At 48.3% G+C, this 20,543-nt stretch overlaps 1 long non-coding RNA gene across 2 annotated transcripts in view; it reads left to right on the forward strand.

The window, feature by feature from the left end:
• The window catches only part of LOC132822190 (uncharacterized), a 55,059-nt gene that overhangs the window by 14,622 nt on the left and 19,894 nt on the right, over nucleotides 1–20,543 (forward strand). Inside the window, exons 2-3 of one of the 2 annotated variants that reach the window (XR_009645418.1) lie at nucleotides 10,016–10,144; nucleotides 11,838–12,050. This is a non-coding gene — a long non-coding RNA (uncharacterized LOC132822190). Of the gene's footprint in view, nucleotides 1–10,015; nucleotides 10,145–11,837; nucleotides 12,388–20,543 lie in introns of those variants that run through there. The other variant, XR_009645417.1, reaches the window with a different exon arrangement.

The raw sequence follows: 20,543 nt of genomic DNA on the forward strand, positions 1-20,543 counted from the left end.
TTCCCTTGTTTATGGAAGTAACTGGACAACACCACCAGCATCTCAAAGTGCACTTGTGACACTTTATCTCTTCTATGTGAATGAATGGGACCCAGCAATCTCCATTTAATCTGGCTCCCATCAAAATTCCCAGGAACAGTACGGCCCAGATTATCAGTGCGCCCAGTTAACTGAAGCAAGGCACAGAAAGGGTTCAAAGTGAATTTCACTGAAACGGTTCTCAAGTAAATATCACAGATTTGTTTGAGAAAGGACTTAGATCTGGAAGAAAGCTTCCTCGAAGTGTCTCCATCTAACCGTTTGGAGATTGACAGCACATCGTGCTCTCTCAATGTTGTCACAGTCAAATACACAAAGGATAGGCTTAAATATTCATATTTCCATCTCACTGACCTGATCTGGGAGAGATGGGTCAGGGAGGCGTAGATTGCTTTGTTGGGTGGGGAACAGTCAGGGAGGGAGAGTGTTGGAAAGAGATGAGCCAGGGTGGGGGACTAGCTAAGGAGAGGCAGATTGAAGAGTTGGATGGAGATTAGTCAGGGAGTGGGTGATTTATTGTTGTGCAGGGATCATTCAGGGAGGGGGAGATTGCAGTGTTGGGTGAGGAGTAGTCAGGGAGGGGGTACTGTTGGGTAGGGATCAGTCAGGACGGGGGTGAGCGCAATGTTGGGGAGGATCAGTCAGGGAGTCGGGGGGGAAACTGTTGTGTAGGGATCAGTCTGGGAGGGTGAGATTACAGTGTTGGGTAGGGATCAGTCAGGGAGGGGGAGATTACAGTGTTGGGTAGGGATCAGTCAGGGAGGAGAAGACTGCAGTATTAGTTAGGGATCAGTCAGGGAGGGGGAGACTGCAGTATTAGTTAGGGATCAGTCAGGGAGGGGGTGATTACAGTGTTGGGTAAGGATCAGTCAGGGAGGGTGAGATTGCAGTGTTGGGTAGGGATCAGTCAGAGAGGAGGAGGACACAGTGTGGGGTAGGGATCAGTCAGGGAGGGGGAGATTGCAGTGTTGGGTAGGGATCAGTCAGGGAGGGGGAGATTGCAGTGTTGGGGAGTTATCAGTCAGGGAGGGGGTGATTGCAGTGTTTGTGAGGGATCAGTCAGGGAGGGGGATATTGCAGTTTTTGGTAGTATCAGTCAGGGAGGGGGTGAGTGCAGTGTTGGGTAGGAATCGGTCAGGGAGGGGGAGATTGCAGTTTTTGGTAAGTACCAGTCAGTGAGGGGCAGATTGCAGTGTTGGGTAGGGATCAGTCAGGGAGGGGGGATTGTAGTGTTGGGTAGGGATCAGTCAGGGAGGGGGAGATTGTAGTGTTGGGTAGGGATCAGTCAGGGAGGGGGAGATTGCAGTGTTGGGTAGGTATCAGTCAGGGAGGGGGTGATTGCAGTGTTGGGTAGGTAATAAACAGGGAGGGGGTGAGTGCAGTGTTGTGTAGGGATCAGTCAGGGAGGGGGAGATTGCAGTGTTGGTTAGGTCTCAGTCAGGGAGGGGGAGATAGCAGTGTTGGGGAGGGATCAGTCAGGGAGGGGGAGATTGCAGTGTTGGGTAGGGATCAGTCAGGGAGGGGGTGAGTTCAGTGTTGCGTCGGGATCAGTCAGGGAGGGGGAGATTGCAGTGTTGGGTAGGTATCGGTCAGGGAGGGGGAGATTGCAGTGTTGGATAGGGACCAGTCAGGGAGGGGGAGATTGCAGTGTTAGTTAGGGATCAGTCTGGGAGGGGGAGGTTACAGTGTTGGGGAGGATCAGTCAGGGAGGGGGAGATTGCAGTGTTGGGTAGGTATCAGTCAGGGAGGGGGAGATTGCAGTGTTGGGGAGGGATCAGTCAGGGAGGGGGAGATTGCAATGTTGGGTAGGGATCAGTCGGGGGGAGGTTACAGTGTTGTGTAGGTATCAGTCAGGAAGGGGGAGATTGCAGTGTTGGGTAGGTATCCATCAGGGAGGGGGAGGTTAGAGTGTTGGGTAGGTATCAGTCGAGGGGGGGGAGATTGCAGTGTTGGGTAGGGATCAGTCAGAGAGGGGAAGATTGCCGTGTTGTGGAGGATCAGTAAGGGAGGGGGAGATTGCAGTTTTGGGTAGGGATCAGTCAGAGAGGGGCAGATTGCAGTGTTGAGTAGGGATCAGTCAGGTGAGGGGGTGACTGCAGTGTTAGTTAGGGATCAGTCAGGGAGGGGGTGAGTGCAGTGTTAGTTAGGGATTAGTCAGGGTGGGGGAGACTGCAGTGTTAGATAGGGATCAGTCAGGGAGGGGGTGAGTGCAGTGTTGGTTAGGGATCAGTCAGGGAGGGGGAGATTGCAGTGTTGGGTAGGGATCAGTCAGGTTGCGGGTGATTGCAGTGTTGGGTAAGGATCAGTCAGAGGGGAGGTTACAATTATGCGTAGTGATCAGTCAGGGAGGGGGTGAATGCAGTGTTGCGTAGAGGTCAGTCAGGGAGGGTGAGGATACAGTGTTGGGGAGTATCATTCAGGGTCGGGGAGACTGTAGTGTTGCGTCGGGATCAGTCAGCGAGGGGGAGACTGCAGTGTTGCGTAGGGATCACTCAGGGAGGGCCTGAGTGCAGTGTTGGGTAGGGATCAGTCAAGGAAGGGAGATTGTAGTGTTGGGTTGGGATCAGTCAGGGAGGGTGATTGCAGTGTTGGGTAGGTATCAGTCAGGGATTGGGAGATAGCAGTGTTTTGGTAGGGATCAGTCAGGGAGGGGAAGATTGCAGTGTTGGGTAGGGATCAGTCAGGGGGGAGGTTACAGTGTTGTGTACGAATCAGTCAGGGAGGGGGAGATTACAGTGTTGGGTAGGTATCAGTCAGGGAGGGGGAGATTGCAGTGTTGGGTAAGGATCTGTCAGGGAGGGATGAGTCCAGTGTTGTGTAGGGATCAGTTAGGGAGGGGGTGAGTGCAGTGTTGGGTAGGTATCAGTCAGTTAGGGGGGGATTTTGCAGTTTTTGGTAAGTATCAGTCAGGGAGGGGGTGATTGCAGTGTTGGTTAGTTGTCAGTCAGGGAGGGGGAGATTGCAGTGTTGGGTAGGGATCAGTCAGGGAGTGGGTGATTGTAGTGTTGGGTAGGGATCAGTCAGGGAGGGTGAGTGCAGTGTTGGGTAGGGATCAGTCAGAGAGTGGGAGATTGCAGTGTTGGTTAGGTATCAGTCAGGGAGGGGGAGATTGCAGTGTTGGGTAGGGATCAGTCAGGGAGGGGAAGATTGCAGTGTTGGGTAGGGATCAGTCAAGGGGGAGGTTACAGTGTTGTGTAGGGATCAGTCAGGGAGGGGGAGATTACAGTGTTGGGTAGGTATCAGTCAGGGAGGGGGAGATTGCAGTGTTGGGTAAGGATCAGTCAGGGAGGGGTGAGTCCAGTGTTGTGTAGGGATCAGTTAGGGAGGGGGTGAGTGCAGTGTTGGGTAGGTATCAGTCAGTTAGGGGGGGATTTTGCAGTTTTTGGTAAGTATCAGTCAGGGAGGGGGTGATTGCAGTGTTGGTTAGGTGTCAGTCAGGGAGGGGGAGATTGCAGTGTTGGGTAGGGATCAGTCAGGGAGTGGGTGATTGTAGTGTTGGGTAGGGATCAGTCAGGGAGGGGTGAGTGCAGTGTTGGGTAGGGATCAGTCAGAGAGTGGGAGATTGCAGTGTTGGTTAGGTATCAGTCAGGGAGGGGGAGATTGCAGTGTTGGGTAGGGATCAGTCAGGGAGGGGGAGGTTGCAGCTTTGGGTAGGGATCAGTCACGGAGGGAGTGAGTTCAGGGTTGCGTAGGGATCAGTCAGGGAGGGGGAGATTGCAGTGTTGGGTAGGTATCAGTCAGGGAGGGGGAGATTGCAGTGTTGGGTAGGGATCAGTCAGGGGGGAGGTTACAGTGTTGTGTAGGTATCAGTCAGGGAGGGGGAGATTGTAGTGTTGTGTAGGGATCAGTCAGGGAGGGGGAGATTGAAGTGTTGGGTCGGGATCAGTCAGAGAGGGGGAGGTTACAGTGTTGGGGAGGATCAGTAAGGGAGGGGGAGATTGCAAATTTGGGTAGGGATCAGTCAGAGAGGGGCAGATTGCTGTGTTGCGTAGGGATCAGTCAGGGAGGGGGAAATTGCAGTGTTGTGTAGGGATCAGTCAGGGAGGGGGTGAGTGCAGTGTTAGTTAGGGATTAGTCAGGGAGGGGGAGACTGCAGTGTTAGTTAGGGATGTCAGGGAGGGGGTGAGTGCAGTGTTGGGTAGGGATCAGTCAGGGAGTAGGAGATTGTAGTGTTGGGTAGGGATCAGTCAGGGAGGGGGAGATTGCAGTGTTGTGTAGGGATCAGTCAGGGAGGGGGAGGTTACAGTGATGTGTAGGGATCAGTCAGGGAGGGGGTGCGTGCAGTGTTGCGTAGGGGTCAGTCAGGGAGGGGGAGGATGCAGTGTTGGGGAGGATCATTCAGGGTGGGGGAGACTGTAGTGTTGCGTCGGGATCAGTCAGCGATGGGGAGACTGTATTGTTGCGTAGGGATCATTCAGGGAGGGGCTGAGTGCAGTGTTGGGTAGGGATCAGTCAGGGAGGGGGAGATTGCAGTGCTGGGTAGGGATCATTCAGGGAGGGGGTGATTGCAGTGTTGGGTAGGTATCAGTCAGGGATTGGGAGATAGCAGTGTTTTGTTAGGGATCATTCAGGGAGGGGAAGATTGCAGTGTTGGGTAGGGAACAGTCAGCGGGGAGGTTACAGTGTTGGGTAGGTATCAGTCAGGGAGGGGGTGATTGCACTGTTGGTTAGGGATCAGTCAGGGAGGGGGTGAGTCCAGTGTTGTGTAGGGATCAGTCAGGGAGGGGGAGATTGCAGTGTTTGGTCGGGATCAGTCAGGGAGGGGGTGAGTACAGTGTTGGGTAGGGATCAGTCAGGGAGGGGGATATTGCAGTTTTTGGTAAGTATCAGTCAGGGAGGGGGAGATTGCAGTGTTGGGTAGGGATCAGTCAGGGAGTGGGTGATTGTGGTTGTGGGTAGGGATCAGTCAGGGAGGGGGAGATTGTAGTGTTGGGTAGGGATCAGTCAGGGAGGGGAAGATTGCAGTGTTGGGTAGGGATCAGTCAGGGGGGAGGTTACAGTGTTGTGTAGGTATCAGTCAGGAAGGGGGAGATTGCAGTGTTGGGTAGGTATCAGTCAGGGAGGGGGAGATTGTAGTGTTGTGTAGGGATCAGTCAGGGAGGGGGAGATTGAAGTGTTGGGTCGGGATCAGTCAGGGAGGGGGAGGTTACAGTGTTGGGGAGGATCAGTAAGGGAGGGGGAGATTGCAAATTTGGGTAGGGATCAGTCAGAGAGGGGCAGATTGCTGTGTTGCGTAGGGATCAGTCAGGGAGGGGGAAATTGCAGTGTTGTGTAGGGATCAGTCAGGGAGGGAGTGAGTGCAGTGTTAGTTAGGGATTAGTCAGGGAGGGGGAGACTGCAGTGTTAGTTAGGGATCAGTCAGGGAGGGGGTGAGTGCAGTGTTGGGTAGGGATCAGTCAGGGAGGAGGAGATTGTAGTGTTGGGTAGGGATCAGTCAGGGAGGGGGAGATTGCAGTGTTGTGTAGGGATCAGTCAGGGAGGGGGAGGTTACAGTGATGTGTAGGGATCAGTCAGGGAGGGGGTGCGTGCAGTGTTGCGTAGGGGTCAGTCAGGGAGGGGGAGGATGCAGTGTTGGGGAGGATCATTCAGGGTGGGGGAGACTGTAGTGTTGCGTCGGGATCAGTCAGCAATGGGGAGACTGTATTGTTGCGTAGGGATCATTCAGGGAGGGGCTGAGTGCAGTGTTGGGTAGGGATCAGTCAGGGAGGGGGTGATTGCAGTGTTGGGTAGGTATCAGTCAGGGATTGGGAGATAGCAGTGTTTTGTTAGGGATCATTCAGGGAGGGGAAGATTGCAGTGTTGGGTAGGGAACAGTCAGCGGGGAGGTTACAGTGTTGGGTAGGTATCAGTCAGGGAGGGGGTGATTGCACTGTTGGTTAGGGATCAGTCAGGGAGGGGGTGAGTCCAGTGTTGTGTAGGGATCAGTCAGGGAGGGGGAGATTGCAGTGTTTGGTAGGGATCAATCAGGGAGGGGGTGAGTACAGTGTTAGGTAGGGATCAGTCAGGGAGGGGGATATTGCAGTTTTTGGTAAGTATCAGTCAGGGAGGGGGAGATTGCAGTGTTGGGTAGGGATCAGTCAGGGAGTGGGTGATTGTGGTTGTGGGTAGGGATCAGTCAGGGAGGGGGAGATTGTAGTTTTGGGTAGGGATCAGTCAGGGAGGGGAAGATTGCAGTGTTGGGTAGGGATCAGTCAGGGAGGGGGTGAGTGCAGTGTTGGGTAGGTATCAGTCAGGGAGAAGGAGATTACAGTGTTGGGTAGGTATCAGTCAGGGAGGGGGAGATTGCAGTGTTGAGTAGATATCAGTCAGGGAGGGGGAGATTGCAGTGTTGAGTAGATATTAGTTAGGGAGGGGGAGATTTTTTTGTTGTGCAGGGACTGAGGGAAATGCTGAGGGCAAAAAGTGGACATGAGATTGCTTTGGCAAATAGGTTTAGGCAGAATCCCGAGTGCTTTTACAAATGCAAAAAGGACAAAATGTTCACTGGGGCGTGAATAGGGCCCCTCAAAGACCAAGACAGTCTGCACGTGGAGCTGCAGGTGATGTGGGAGATACTGAACAAGTAGTTCCTGTAGAAAAGGACATGGAAGATATAGAACAGGATGATGGTTTGGGAAACTGCACTGGGAAATAGATGATGTCTCCTTGCAAAATGTCGATATTACAGAGGAGGAGGTGCTGGATGTCTTGAAAAGGTTAAAGGTGGATAAATCCCCAGGACCTGATCAGGTGTACCTGAGAACTCTGTGGGAAGCTAGAGAAGTGATTGCTGGGCCTCTTGCTGAGATATTTGTATCATCGATAGTCACAGGTGAGGTGGCGGAAGACTGGAGGTTGGCAAAGGTGGTGCCACTATTTAAGAAGGGTGGTAAGGACAAGCCAGGGAACTACAGACTGGTTGACCTGACGTCAATCGTGGGCACGTTGAAGGTCGGATACATGAGGGACAGCTGTTACGTGTTTAGAAATGCACTGTCTAATTGGGGATAATCAGCATTTCTTTGTGTGTGGGTAATCATGTCTCAAGATATTGAGTGATTTTGAAGAAGGAACAAAAAGATTGATGAGGGCAGACCGGTGGATGTGAGTGATATGGACTTCAGTAAGGTAGACGAAATGTTTGCACACGGGAGCTTGGTTAGCAAGGATAGATCTCATGGAAAACAGGGAAAACCAGCCATTTGGATACAAAACTGGCTTTAAGGGAGAAGACAGAGGGTGGTGGTGGAGAGTTGCATTTCAGACTGGAGGCTTGTGAGCAGTGGTGTGCCGCAAGGATCTGTGCGGCATCCACTACTATCCATTAATGATATAAATGATTTGGATGTGAACATAGCAGATATAGTTAGTAAGTTTGCAGATGACACCAAATTTGGAGGTATCGTGGACAGTAAAATATTTTCCTGATGAAGGGCTTATGCCCGAAACGTCGAATTTCCTGATCCTTGGATGTTGCCTAACCTGCTGTGCTTTAACCAGCAACACATTTTCAGTAAAATATGTTCCTTCACATTACAACGGGAACGAGATCAGTTGGGCCAATGGGCTGAAGAGTGGCAGATGGAGTTTAATTTAGACAAATGGGATGTGCTGAATTTTGGAAAATCAACGCTTCGCGGGACTAATACACTTAATGTTAAGGTCCCAAGGAGTGTTTCTGAATAAAGAGACCTGAGATTGCAGGTTCATTATTCCTTGAAAGCAGAATTGTGGCTCGATAGGATAGTGAAGAAGGTGTTTGGTGTTCTTGTGTTTACTGATCAGAGCATTGAGTAGAGGAGTGAGGTGGTCATTGTCTGGCTGTACAGGACATGGGATAAGCCACTTTTGGAATATTGCGTGCAATTGTTGTCTCCTCCCTATCGAAAGGATATTGTGTAAATTGAAAGGGTTCAGAAAAGATTTACAAAGATGCTGCCTGGATTGGAGGAATTGAGTTACAGGGAGAGGTTAAATGAGTTGGGCCTGTTTTCCCTGGAATGTCTGAGGCTAAGGGGGAACCAATAAGGAGGCTTATAAAACCATGAGAGGCATAGTTAGGATTAACAGACATGGTCTCTTTCCCTGGGGTGGGGTAGTCCAGAACTGGAGGGCTTCGGGTGAGAGAGGAAAGATATAAAAGGAATGTAAGGGACAACGTTTTGATGTAGAGGGTGTTGCGTGTATGGAATGACCTGCTAGAGGAAGTGGTGGAGTCTGGTACAATTACTGCATTTAAAAGGCATCTGGATGGGTATACGAACAGGAAGGGTTGAGGGGGATTTGAGCCAAGTACTGGCAGATGTGACGAGATTATGTTAGGATATGTGGGTGGTGTGGATGAGTTGGAACGTAAAGGCTCTGTTTCTGTGCTGTACATCTCTATGACTGTAAATGTTTACCACTATCCATTACCAGCCATACACTTCACTGTTTCCCCTCTTTACCTTGGTCAGTTCTCCCCTCAGCACATGTCAATTGCTTTGGTTGTGATTGTAGGATGTGCTTTATGGTCACTTTAACAATGCATCATCTCACAGAATTCCACAATACTACAATTTGCCAGAGGATATCTCAGTGTGACATTCCTCCTTCACTCAGCGTCATCACCCAACGGTCGATCTGAGACAGTCACGTCCCTGGCCATTTACACAATGTGTTATTTAAAAAAACACTGTCACAAACAAAGATGAGTTCGGAGAACATCACTTTTGCCGATGTGACTGTCCCAGATTATACAAAGACTGAACTGTCCCAAAATTATCGCAGTGCCTTTGCATTACACAGGAATTCATTGGAATGTGTAACAGTGTTGAGCAATGAAATGCTGTTAGGCAGCATCAAAACTGTTCTCCTGCTTGTGGTTTTGTCACGTGTTACCCAGAATCTGCGTTCAGGCTGATACAGCTTCATCATCTGAGGCCAAATACTTTCTCTGTGATGCCTTTATTACCCAGTACTGTCAGGGCTACCCATCCTGCACTCCCTGAGACCCCCTCAAGGAGGTGTACAGTAGAATATACGTGTTCCACCTTTTGTTCACCCTGTCACCACTAAATCTCATTTATCTCTGTGCCACAGTCCAGCCACCTTATTGCAGAGACTTTGTCCATTCCAAAAAAAGAACATTACGATTGATTCTTTCCACAATTTCTTGTCACAGTCCAATTCACTGATGTACAGTTTCAGTTAAACTCTGCGTCTTCCTGTTCCTTTCTGCCTGTCTTCAGCTATATCGCCATTTTCTGTTTGGATTTGGAAAGCTCCTTTCACCTGAACTCTCTGCATCCTCTCTGTCAGTATACAGCCCTGTACGTAAACCGTGACTGTCCAGGACACTGCTCCCAGCAGGGTTGTTTCTAATTCTCTCGTGAGATATTGCTGTCTCCTACTGGCCAGCGTGTATTTCCCACCCCGAGCTGCCCTTGAGCTGAGTGGCTTCCTGGATCTGTTTGGGGACAATTGAGAGTCAACCCCATAGCTCTGGGTCTGCATCATATGTAGGCCAGACCCGCTGCCTATTACAAATTTCCTTCCTGAAAGGATATGAGGCAGTTAGATGGGTATACTGGACACCGGCAATAACTTCTGGATGAACAGTCGGGTGAGAATAGCACGAGGCCATCAGCTGTCCCACTCATAGCTCACCCGTCAGTGAGTACTGATCCCAGTGTAGCATCAATCAAACCCCTTTCACCATGACCATTGTGTAATCCTGATACCTTCCTGCTCTCTGCTGAAATCACTCAGTCTCTCTCCATGTGGTATCCCCCACTGTGTGGGTGTAATTTCTGCCTCTGTCAGTGTCTCTCACTCTTGCAGTTACTCCAGATCCTGAGACAACAGCATTCTCCACTCCAGAGAGACGCAGCAGCACAGGCCATGGATGGAGACTGGGATTTTCCAGGTCTCTGTGAGACTCAGTGCCATCCTCCATGTGTAACCCTCACTACATCAGTCTAATTGCCCATTCTGTCTATTTCTCTGTCTCCCGTAGGTACTCAGGAAGTTCCTGTCTCAGCCGAATTCCTAACTCCTGTCTCATCCATAACCGCATCAAAGACAGTTGGTCAGCCAGAGAGAGATGGAGAGGGAGATCTGGAGCCTTCAGTAAATCCTGCAGCCGGTAAGTTCACTCACAGTAAACAGCACAGGGAGGAGTTAGTGACCTTCTGTATTCAGACCCAGAAGACAGGACATAGACACAGAGCTGGGCAAGGAACAGCAACATTCTAGGCTTCATTCCCACCATCTTGTGCTCTCATCTCCGCTGCACTGGTCCTCACTGAGACATCTCTCTGTCTCTCGCTTTCTCTGTCTCTCTATCCGTCTCTCTCTCTCTCTCTCTCTCTCTCTCTCTGACTCTCAGTCTCTCTCTCTCCCTCTCTCTCTCTCTCTGAGACTCTGTCTCTTTTTCTCTAACCCCTCTTTCAACCCTTCTCTCTCTCTCACCCCCCACCCTCTTTCTCTATCTCTCTTCCCCTCATTCACTCTCGCTCCCACCCCCTCACACACTCTCCACCTCATCCCTCTCTCTCACCTGACTCCCTCTCACTCTCTCTCTCTCGTGTGCCTCACCCTAGTGTCATTCTCTCTCTGGCTCGCCATTTATCTCTGAGGAGAAAGTGAAGTCTGCAGATGCTGGAGATCAGAGCTGAAAATGTGTTGCTGGAAAAGCGCAGCAGTTCAGGCAGCATCAAAGGAACAGGAAATTCGATGTTTTGGGCATGAGTTTATGCCCGAAACGTCGAATCTCCTGCTCCTTGGATGCTGCCTGACCTGCTGCGCTTTTCCATGAACACATTTTCAGCTCGCCATCTATCTCTCCCCATCTCGCTCTCGCCCCTCTCTATCTATATTTCTCTCTCTCTCCCTCGTCCCCTTCTCACACTCTCTCTCTCGCACTCTCAGACCCTCTCTCTCATTTCCGTCCCCTCTCTCACTCACACGTGCACCTCTCTCCCTCTCGCTTGCCCCCTCTCTCACCTGTCTCTCTTGCTCGCACCTCACTCTCCCCCTCTTTCACCCCTCACTCTCTCTCTCCTCTCTCTCATCTTCTCCCTCATCTCTCTACCCCCTCTCTCTGCCCTCTCTCTCTGCTCCATCTCTCTGCCCTCTCTCTCTGCCTCCTCTCTCTGCCCCCTTTCTCTGCCCTCTCTCTGCCCCCTCTCTGCCCCCTCTCTGCCCCCTCTCACTGCCCCCTCTCTCTGCCCCCTCTCTCTGCCCTCTCTCTCTGCCCCATCTCTCTGCCCTCTCTCTCTGCCCCATCTCTCTGCCCTCTCTCTCTGCACCCTCTCTCTGCCCTCTCTCTCTGCTCCCTCTCTCTGCCCTCTCTCCCGACACCCTTTTCTTGACACCTTTCTCTCCAGTCTCCTCTCTCCACTCTCCTCTCTCCACACTCCTCTCATACAGCATGAAGGTTGACCATAACAGGATGAAATTGGCGAGATCACAAACAGTAAAATGATGGATTTTTTTTCGGTTTCTCATTTCTGTGTCAGACTGAGCGTCCCCATTGGTGTGAGCGCGGAGTCTCCTGCGGGCTCTGCTGGTCAGTAAAATGTGTCTGACGGTGAGAACATTGAGCAGCAGAATCAGGAGAAATGGGACACCCGGGGTTAGAATGTTGTGGAGGGTCTCGATTGTGGCCCAGGCAATGGATAATCGAACAGGTGCTTGATAACAAAACAAGGGATCGTTATCCAGCCGATACCGAGGTGTGAGAATAAAATACCAGGAAATGTTCTTTAAACAGCTCAGCACAGTCATGCTCCCAGAACCACAGCCGCCGTTTTCTCACTGCAATATTTACTTTTCAGCTTCTGGCAACAAATGGCCACAAAACGATCAAAGGTGAAAGTGACGGTGAACCAGACAGAGCAGTCAGTGGCTGAATAAACCAGGATGGCGTGGATATTACACACGCGGACGGAGTACAGGAAATAAAACTGTTCCTGATAAACAATGGGAATGTGTCTCAGGATCAGATCGAGGATAATGACCAGGAGATCCGCCGCTGCCATGGCCGCCAGGTAACGTCTGACACATGGAGACAATCCACAATCTTTATAAAGCAGGACGTAGATGGTCACTACGTTAACTGTGAGGAAGGAAAACAAACCCATTATCCATCAGCCTGGAGGCAAAGGGACCCGTTTGATCGGGGACCCAGTGAGATTTTCAAATGTGTCCCTGTATTCAGGGATTTATTAAAATAATTGGAGCTTGAATAACAAATGGGAAAGTCTGAATTACTGACAAAAATGTGACATAAACCACAAACCCTCTCTCCCCAAACACACAGAGACACATCCATAAGGACAGATGGTTTCTAGAACATTCCCACACACTCGATCACTCGAGAGCAGACACAGATCACTCCTTCCCAGTTCCTAATATGAAGGGTGGAAACATTTCTGTCCTGAAGGATTCTCTCCCAGTTTCCTGAAGACAAACGAAGTTTGGGATTCCCGTATTTTGGTATAAATTGTCATTGATCCTGTGTCGTGGAGAAATGTAAACGCAGGGAAAAAATATTCTCCCCTTTAACTGCCCGAGGGGCCTTCGGAACAGTGTCTCCTTCTCCCTGGAATGGGATCTCTTACCGTTTGTTCAATTCACTGACGTCCGCCGTTCACAAACAAACAACGTCAGGGACAGAACGTTCCGGGGAATGTCAGTTATAGAATGTCGGGGACAGAACGTTCCGGGGAATGTCAGTTATAGAATGTCAGGGACAGAACGTTCCAGGGAATGTCAGTTATAGAATGTCAGAGATGGAAACTTCCGAGAAACTCCGTGACCTGTCCATCACCTTTCCCCCTATCCACCCCACCACCATGATGTACTGTGCACAGGCTACATATCCATCCAGCACGGGAGCTGTGCAGACCACATCATTGCATTATCCATAAACGTCAACCAGACAATCTGACCAGCACAGAGACCTGTGCAGTGATCACCCGTGAATTCATCTGTAATCCAGGAGCGGTTACCCTCCCAGCATGTAGGACTGTGTACACCACCCCAGTGCATTGATCTGTAAATCAGAAGTTATCCTCCCAGCATGTAGGACTGTGTACCCCACCCCAGTCCATTGATCTGTAATCCAGGAGCAGTTACAATCCCAGCATGTAGGACTGTGTACACCACCCCAGTGCATTGATCTGTAACCCAGGAACAGTTACCCTCCCAGCATGTAGGACTGTGTACCCCACCCCAGTGCACTGACTTGTAACCCAGGAGCAGTTACCCTCCCAGCACGTAGCACTATGTACCCCACCCCAGTGCATTGATCTGTAACCCAGGAGCAGTTACCCTCCCAGCATGTAGGACAGTGTACCCCACCCCAGTGCATTGCTCAGTAACACTGTGTTCGATCACTGCCCAGTGTGGGGAAACTTGCAGCCCATGCTGGAAGTGACAGGATGTACAGCTCCCACCCATTTACAGCTCTATATCTCCACTGCGCTCTGACGAGGGGGTGCTGTGGGTGTGAACATCACTGCCAGAGAAAGATGGCGGGGGAATCAGTTTAAATATCATCACATGGGAGAGGTTTGGGGTATAGACAGAGGGGGAGACTGAGAGACAGTGTCATGGAAGGATGTGTTCCCAGGTTTCAGAATGCTGAAACGGAGACACTTCAATAACATCCGGTAACATGAGCCAGTCTTCCCAGGAAAGATGGAAAAAAGGGAGATTGGTGTGAGGTCAGATGAAACAACAGCTGCTGTGTGGTTTTGAAATTACGTTTATGTAATTTTAATAAGTGTCTTATTGAAACAGTATATTGCTGTAGAGTTGGAGTAGGGTAATAAGCAGTTAGGAGAAAGAGGGTCCCAGAGTTGTGAATAGTTGATGTAAAATGTTCACTTTCTGAGTTAAAAAAATACATTGATATTTTGTATTTCAACACTGGAATTTGGGAGTTCTCTATCACTTATATATCAACAGTTTACAAGGTAAAGTGAGCATTTCTTTATGTTTAATTAAAGTTACCAGATGAGCTTCACACTGTGCCATAACAATTGCTGTGTGTGTATCTGTGTGTATCTGTGTGGGGCAGGTCTGGCTGTGCTCTGCGGTGCTGAAAGTGATGCAATGTCACCCTCTGCTGGCCTGCACACGCCACTGCACAGGCATTGGCAGAGGGTGAAAACCAACAGGGAATCATTCAGAGAGGGGGAGGGGGAGAGTGAGGACAGCTGCTCACAGCACCATCCAAACTGATGTCTTATCCATGTACTGATCTAAATGTCCTTTAAACGTTGTAACTGTCCCTATTTTCACCAGTTCCTCTGGAAGTTAATTCCACACACAAGCCAGCTTCTGTCTAAAATAATTACCTCTCCTGACTTTTGTAAATCTTTTTCCTCACGCCTCAAAATATCCCTCTGTTTTGAATCCCCAAATCTCGGGAAAAGACATCAGCCCTTCAGCTTATCTGTACCCCTCACTATTTTATAAACCTCTGTAAAGTTACCCCTCCATCTCATACTCTCCAGTGAAAAATGTCCCAGCCTATTCAGCCTCTCCTTATAGCTCAATCCCTCCATTTCCAGCAACATCCAGGTTAAACTCTTCTGAACCCTCTCCAGCTTAATAATATCAAGGTCAATAATATCAAAGAGAATAGTCAAGGTATTTGTTAAGGGTACGGGGGAGACCAAAACTAGAGGACATAGGCTTAAGGTGAGAGGGTAACATTTAAAAGTGACTTAAAGGCAGCTTTTTCACCCAGAGGGTGGTGTGCCTATGGAATGAGCGGGCAGGATGACCAGACTGGACACAGTATTCCAGAAGAGGTCTCACCAATGTCCTGTACAACCACAACATGACGTCCCAAGTCCGATACTCAAAGGACTGACCTATGAAGACAAGTGTGTTAAACACCTTCTTAGCCACTTTCTATATCAGATGCAAATTTTAAAGAATTAAACCTGACAGCCTAGGTTTCTGTACTACAACACCACCAAAAGACCCTACTTTTAATTGTATAGGTCCTGTTCTTGTTTGATTTACCAAATCCAATGCCTGGCATTAATCCAGACTAAACTCCATCTGTCTCCCCTCAGCCCAGTGTGTGATATGACTGCCACCTCCCCCTCCCCCTTCAATTTTAAAATGCCCACCCCTCTCCAGGAGGCCTGCACACTCCGGCCTTGATTTTCACAAAGACCCTAAGCTTGGTTTGCCTTGTGTTGTTAGAGGGAGGAGGGACAGATTGCAGACACAGTCAGTGGGGAGGAGAGGCTGGACAGTAATCAGCGGCCTGGTATCATTTCATGATTTTAGGAAGAGGGCAGACACACGTTAGAGGTGGGTAAGATTGATCGGTGTTTTGGGGTCAGAAAGTAAGCTCTTCCTTCGCCTCTGGTGTTCAGTAATAAATGTCTATTTGAGACCCTTCATTGGACAGAGTGTTTCTGCGGGATTTCTTTCCCTAATATTGCAGACTACAGATAATAGCGATTAAAGATGGCTATAGTTAATTTCAATATTCCGCAAGTACACTCAATATCCTACAGTTGAGACAAATATCTTGCATTTGTTTAATAATACAAAGTGTTTTTTGTAATTCAGTAATAGTAACCTGATTATAATCAATCCACACTGAGCTGGAAGCGGGCACTAAAATATTACCCAAAATCTGGGTATGGTAGTATAGTGGGCAGTGTCCGTGTCTCTGAGCCAGAGCTCTGGATTTGATTCCAATTCCTGAACTTGTGTGGTAGTGTTCCTAGCTCTGGATGAGAAGGCCTGGATTGAAGTCCTGCTTGGTGCAGAGGTATGTCACAGCATGTCATAACAGGCTGATGGACAAACACACAAGTGGATAATGTTACAGCTTTATGGGTATTGCCGAGTGGTGCTCGTGTCCCTACCTCCGGGTACAAAGGTCTAGGTGTAAATCCCACAGAAGTGTCTCCTAATATATCTGAACAAACTGATTAATCTGGTTTAGAATTGTGACTTGATGGAGAAAGAACAGGTGTCGGTGTTGAATTTCAGCATTTCGGCCCGGGATTATTGAAAGTACAGCCATTCGTGTTGATTGAAGTCACATTTCGCAGCAGGAAACGTTCATAAAATCAGAACGGTCATGGATAGGGTTTGTAGTCAAGGTTTCTCCCCAGGTATGGGGCGTCCAAAACTCGACGGCATTGGTGGAAAGTGAGAGGGGAAAGGTTTTGATGAGGCCTAAAGGGCACCTTTTCACACAGAGGGTGGTGTGTGTATGGAATGAGCTGCCAGAGGAAGTGGTGGAGGCTGGTACAACTACATCATGTAAATTTCATCTGGGTGCTGACAGACATACCGAGTTTTTCCAGCAATTTCTGTATTTCTTTAAAAAATGCATTCATTTTAACACACACATTCTGAATAACTTAGACATTTTTATTTTTAATGAAGCAGGAACATAAAAACATATCTTCAAATCGACCAAGACCATTTTCTGCTCAGGGTATGGCTCTGTGTATGACAGCAGCAATGATGCACCGACATGGAACAGGGAATGTGATGGAGACATAGTTTGGACAATGTACATGGGATAATATCTGGACAAAGTTCTTTCAAGTTACAATTGCAGAGTGTGTGTGTGTGTGTGTGTGTGTGTGTGTGTGTGTGTGTGTGTGTGTGTGTGTGTGTGTGTGTGTGTGTGTGTGTGTGTGTCAGTGATTTTAGAACAGGACATATCGAATCTTTATTTGCAATACCCAAACACTTTGCCATTCATCTTTCCATCATAGTTTGAGTAACATTGCTTCGGATCATAAACGTGCTATTTGAGCAGATTAAAGATACTAGCCTGACTTGTTCCTAAAACTGACCCTGACCCAGTCTGAGACCGATATCATCGGCTATGCCACTGACCTGGTTACATTTAACATTTGTTGTGAGCAGTGCAGGAGTGAGACTAGAAAAGGAAACAGTGACCCAAAAAGCCGGGGAACTGTAGTCAGTGAGCCAGATGTCAGTGGTGGGTAAGTTGTTGGAGGGGATTCTGGGGGATGGCATTTACATACATTTGGGAAGATAAGGGCTGATCGGGGTAGTCAACGTGGCTTTCTGCATGGGAAACCATGTCTCATTAATTTGGTTGAGTTTTTTGAAGAGATGACAAAGAAGCTTGATGAAGGCAGTTTGGTTGACATTGTCTATATGGACTTCAGCAAGGTGTTCATTTAAAGAACAAAGAGCAAAGAAAATCTTACAGCCCAGGAACAGGCCCTTCGTCCTCCAAGCCTGAGCCGATCCAAATGTACTGTCTGAATCTGTCGGTCTATTCCTAACCACCTATATCCCTCTGCTCTCCACCTACTCATGCATCTGTCTAGACGCACCTTAAGTGAATCTGTCGTGCCTGCCTCTACCACCTCTGCTGGCAAGGCGTTCCAAACGCCCACCGCCCTCTGTGTGAAGTACGTACCGCGTGTATCCCCCTTAAACATTCCAACTCTCACTTTGAAAGCATGACCTCTCGTTATTGAATCCTTCACCCTTGGGAAACGCTTGTCTCTGTCCACCCTGTCTATACCCTTCATGATTTTGCAAACCTCAATAAGTTTCCTCCATCTTCTTTTTTCGAGTGAAAATAAACCTAACCTACTCAGCCTCCCTTCTTCGTAGCTCTTATTTCATTCTGATTGGTAGACAGATTAATAAGTTTCAGTCACATGGGATACAGAAGACGCTCATCACAATTGGCTTGAAGAGGGGTATTTTTCAGACTGGAGGGTTGTGAGCAGCAGTGTGCTGTAAGAATCACGACTGAGTTCACTGCATTTCATCATTTATGTAAAGGATTTAGATGTGAACATTGGGCCATAGTTAGTAAGTTTACAGACGATATCAGAAATGTGGTGTAGTAGATTATCTCAGAGTACAACAAGACCACAAATAGATGGGACAAAGGGGCAAGGAGTGACAGATGAAGTTTAATTTAGATAAAGACGAGGTTTTGTATTTTGTGAACGCAAATCAGGGCAGAAGTTATACACTTAATGGTCAGGTCCTGGGGAGTGTTGAGAAACAAACGGACATAGGGCTGCAGGTACATTGTTCCTTGAAAGTGGAGTCGCAGGTAGATAGAGTGGTGCAGAACACATTTGGCACATTTGTCTTAATCAGTCAGAGCATTGAGTATAGGAGTTGTGGTGGCATGTTGTATCTGTACAGGATGTTGGTGAGGCCACTTTAGGAATACTGCATACAACTCAGTTTTCTGCAGAAATGACTTACACAGATGTCCCAGGACTGGAGGTTTGAGCTTTAGGGAGAGGTTGATTAGGTTGAGGTGTTTCCCCCTGGAGTGTCAGAGGTTGAGGAGTCACATTATAGAGGTTTATAAAATCATCAAGGGCATGGATATACTGAACAGCCACGCTCTGCTCCCCAGGATAGGGGTGTCCAGAACAGGAGAGTTTAGGATGGAGGGGAGAGGGGGAATGATTTAGAAGGGACTGAAGATAAATGTTTCACACACAGAGTGGTGTGTGTTCAGAAAGTGCTGTCAGAGGAAGTGGTGAAGGCGGTTACAATCGCACATTTAAAAAGTATCTGAAAGAGGAGGGATATTGGCCAAATGCTGGCAAATGGAACTGGATCAGATTTGACATCTGATCGGAGTGAACAGATTGGACTAACGGGTCTGTTTCCATTCTGCATGACACTTTGATTCTATCAGAGGAACGACGAATAATTCTGAATGGACCTTTCAAGTGGGAATCCACTTCACTGGAAGTTTATTGTGCCTCTATGTTCACACTGATTGACAGCTGCATTAGCTAAATATTTGACAGAGAAGTGGAGCTGAGACCACAACCTGATCAGCCACCATCTTAGTGTCTGGTGGAGAAGGTTCAATATATCTAATGATTCACTCCTGTCCCTCAATCCCGTGTTCCTGTGTTCCATTCAGCCCATTAAACCTGTTAGGCAGGAGCATTTAGAGGCTACTTACTTCTATAACCTGGTGCACAGAAACAGAGGAGATCATTCGGCCCCTAAAGACTGACCCACATGGTTTGATGTGATTTGAGAAATGTAATTGTAAAACCCAGGCTGGGTATGAAAGAGGCACCTCCTCTCTCTTCACAGAGCTTCCCCTCTCTGCAACTTGTGCTCTATTTGTTGATCATGTTGTCGACCCAAATTCACTATGAATACAGCCCCCATACCTCACCCAGTGATGGCTCACAAAATCCTCTGGTCTCCCTGACGGCGACATTCAATACCAGAACATCCATGAAAATAACACCCACTAACTTTCCAATAACAGAATGTGAGAACATCAGACACAGGGGCAGGTCGTTCACTCCCCAAGCCTGCCTTGCCCTTCACTAAGATTGTGGCTGATCTATTCTTGGTCTGAAATCCTCTTTCATACCCAATTCCTCATAGCCCTCACCTCTCTGACAGGTCAATATCCATCTACCTCCTCTTCAAATACTTTCAGTCATCCGGCTCCCCGAATACTGTTGAGAAGAGAAATTCTGATATTCAATACCACCTGTTTGAAGAAACCCCTTGCTGCTCCTATACCATGGCTTATTGATATGAACAAAAGAGGTTGAAACAAGGGGTCAGGTAAAAATGACTGGCCCTGATATCAAGGCTTCTGTTGACAACAAGGAGCTTAACAAATCTGAACTTAATGGGAATCAGAGAAAATTCTCCAGTGTTTGGAGTCAAACATGGCACAAAGGAAGATGTTCACCATCTCAGTCCTGGGTCACCTCTGTGGGAGATCCTCAGGGAAGCTTCCTCTTCACAAACATCTTCAGCTGCTTCATCAATACCTCTCCGCCCCCACCCTCCCCACCATAAGATCAGAAGTGGGGATGGTCACTGAAGATTCCACAATGTTCAGAACATTTTATCCCCCGTCAGCTCCTGAACTGGTCTGTGTCCATGTGCAGGAAGACCAGACTCCATTGAGTTATGTGCTGTTAACTTGTCTGTAACATTCATGTAACAGCACTGCCTGACACTGCACATTGCCACAGTAAAATAAGAGTTCATTCCGCACCTCACGCTGGTTTCACAGGAATATGAGGAAGTCGTTCAGCCCATTGACACTATTGGAGAAAAATAGGGACAGCCCATTCAGTGACTCCAGCCTATTACTCAGGAAGAGAAGAATGCTAGTGTGATGGACCACACCAGAGCCCCTTGAAAATATTTTAAAGCAGTACCCTAAACTCTAATGTTTTCTTATTTTAAAGGAAATGTAAAGTGTCTGTTCCAGATTCAACGTGACTGGTCAAACTACTCGGTGTGAAGCGAAATACCATTTATTTAAACACGAAAGATGAAATAAAACCAAAGAAAGAGAAATTTAGAATAACATAATTCTATTGGACAGCTTAACAGAATAATAGAACTAGGAACTATTACTAATGAACTAGTCCAACATGGGAAATTCCAATAACCACAAAAGGAAAATACAGGAATAGAAAACAGCAGCTAGAGAAAATTCAGAGAGTGTAGCAGCCAGGAGACATTCTGTGAAACTTCCA

Source organism: Hemiscyllium ocellatum, chromosome 14 (genome assembly GCF_020745735.1).
Source record: "Hemiscyllium ocellatum isolate sHemOce1 chromosome 14, sHemOce1.pat.X.cur, whole genome shotgun sequence".
NCBI lineage: Eukaryota > Metazoa > Chordata > Chondrichthyes > Orectolobiformes > Hemiscylliidae > Hemiscyllium > Hemiscyllium ocellatum.